This window comes from Stegastes partitus, unplaced genomic scaffold (assembly GCF_000690725.1).
Source record: "Stegastes partitus isolate 25-593 unplaced genomic scaffold, Stegastes_partitus-1.0.2 Scaffold315, whole genome shotgun sequence".
Classification (NCBI taxonomy): Eukaryota; Metazoa; Chordata; class Actinopteri; family Pomacentridae; genus Stegastes; species Stegastes partitus.
Window position 1 is genome coordinate 279,229 of NW_007578046.1, and position 2,133 is coordinate 281,361.

A 2,133-nucleotide genomic window follows, 5' to 3' on the forward strand; every position below is an offset into this window, starting at 1 on the left:
GTCATCAGCTATTTTATGAACCCCGTGGGGTGACCCTCACACGCAGCAACACACACATGCTGGAGCACATTCGACTCACTTTGAATCGTAAGATAAAGGCAGAGCAAAAAAAAAAAAAAGCAAAAAAAAAAAAAAAACCAGGCAAAGAATATACTGTATGAGCCGAAGGAAAAGGAAACCGGGATCGTGATCTTGACAGAGCTGTGTTGTTTTTGAACGTGGAGTAGCTTTGATGGCATTTCTGAACTTTTTCTTCTTTCTTTTGTTTCCAACATGTCACCTGGTAGCTGATGTTGATGTCTGTCTAGATTTCACACTCTTCAAAGGGATGTGGTGACTTTGCATTTCTAAATGTCACCTGTCCGGCAAATGCGTCTGTGAGCTTCGACCGTGAAACCGAGCGACGGTGTCAGAAAAGCAGCCCTGGCATCCCTGAAAGGACTCGAGATCACTTTAAATACGAAGGACAAAATTCATCTTTTTTGGTTTTCTTTCAGGATATTGATGTTGACGTCTCTCATTGGTCCAGGTTTTCCATATTGCATACCACATTCAGAGAGGAATCCTTTCAACACAGCTAATCTATCTTCTCTATACTATAATCTTTTTTTTTTTTTCTCATCTCTGCATAATGTGAAGAAACAAGAGTACCAGCTTATTTGTTCCTTCATTTTTCCAGGGAACAGATAATCATGCGTGAAGGAGGATGTGAAGAAAAAGATAAATGGCTCTCTACCCATGTCATGTACAGTACAAGTGTAGCAAGGGAGGATGTTGCTACCCGCTAAACCAACCTGAAACGATATCCTGACGACAATCATGTTTCTGTGCTTCATCGTTTGTGCTAAACTTGTGTAAGCAGATATCTTCACAGTAGTGTGTCAGAGCCCTGATTCTGTGGAGATGTTCCCCTCGCAGAGCTCAGGAAAGAGTCTGCTGCACTGCAACATGTAATACTGTAACTGCACCTCTGAGCTGCACTGAGAGCAGAGTGCTTGTGTACTGTGTGTTCAGTCTGCTTACTCATGGGCATCAGGGAGTCGGGCTGGTAATTCATCCAAGACAAGGCTAAAACAGGCAGACGAAGCCTTTCTCCTCCTGTACATTTTACTCCTAATGGGTTACCTAGTGTGAATATTGATGTTACCTTTGGATTTAGGTAATATTTCTGCCCAGAAAACCCTTTCTTTATTTTTAAAGCTTTATTTTAAAAATGAAGTGAAATTACTCTGCACAGGGTAGACCAAGGTCACCTCACAAAAAAAACATCCTTCCCCTCTCACCTATTATATTTTCCTTAAGCAACGAAAACATTATATAAGCAGAGACGCATTTCTGTACTGAATGTTAAATCAGGGGGAAAAACTGAAGATGTCTATGGAAATAATTATTGATTTCATCACTGTGTCGTCTGTCCAGTGTCGATGGTTTCGAGCTTGAGCCAGTTTGTACAGCACATCACGAGTCATCCGACCGAGACATACTGAACACGTCTTGTACCTTTTGCACCACAGAATATATTGGATATATTGTAAATAGATAATATAGATTTATTCTGAAAAAGTGATTGGTTTGCCCAGTGTGTGTATCTACGTATGTATTTGTACAGAGAAAAATCTAGTTTAAAAGAAAAAAAGGATATTATAGTTATCATAGCGATTATTATTATTATTATTATTATTATTATTATTATTCACACGTAATATCAGGGGGTGTCCTAAATGCTACTGCTGTGAGAGATGGGAAACAGGCAGCTTTTATAGAATACACTCCAGTTACCATGGTAACAAACACTGACATTATTACAGATCTACATTCATCATTAAATTACCATGTCATGTTATTACAGGATTAATAAGAGATGGCTGTGTCACCTGTTAGGGTGTGTAAAGGGCTATGCTGTATTGGTGAATACGTACAGTAAACCACAAGTTATGCGCACACAAACACACACGCAGTCACACACACACACACACACGCGCACACAAACACACACGCAGTCACACACACACACACACACGGATATACCAACAAGCGCACACACGCTCACACAACCACGCACACTGATGTACGCATACACGCACATAGCTGCCAAAGCAACAACGAATTCTGCTTAAATTTACCTTAGAAACT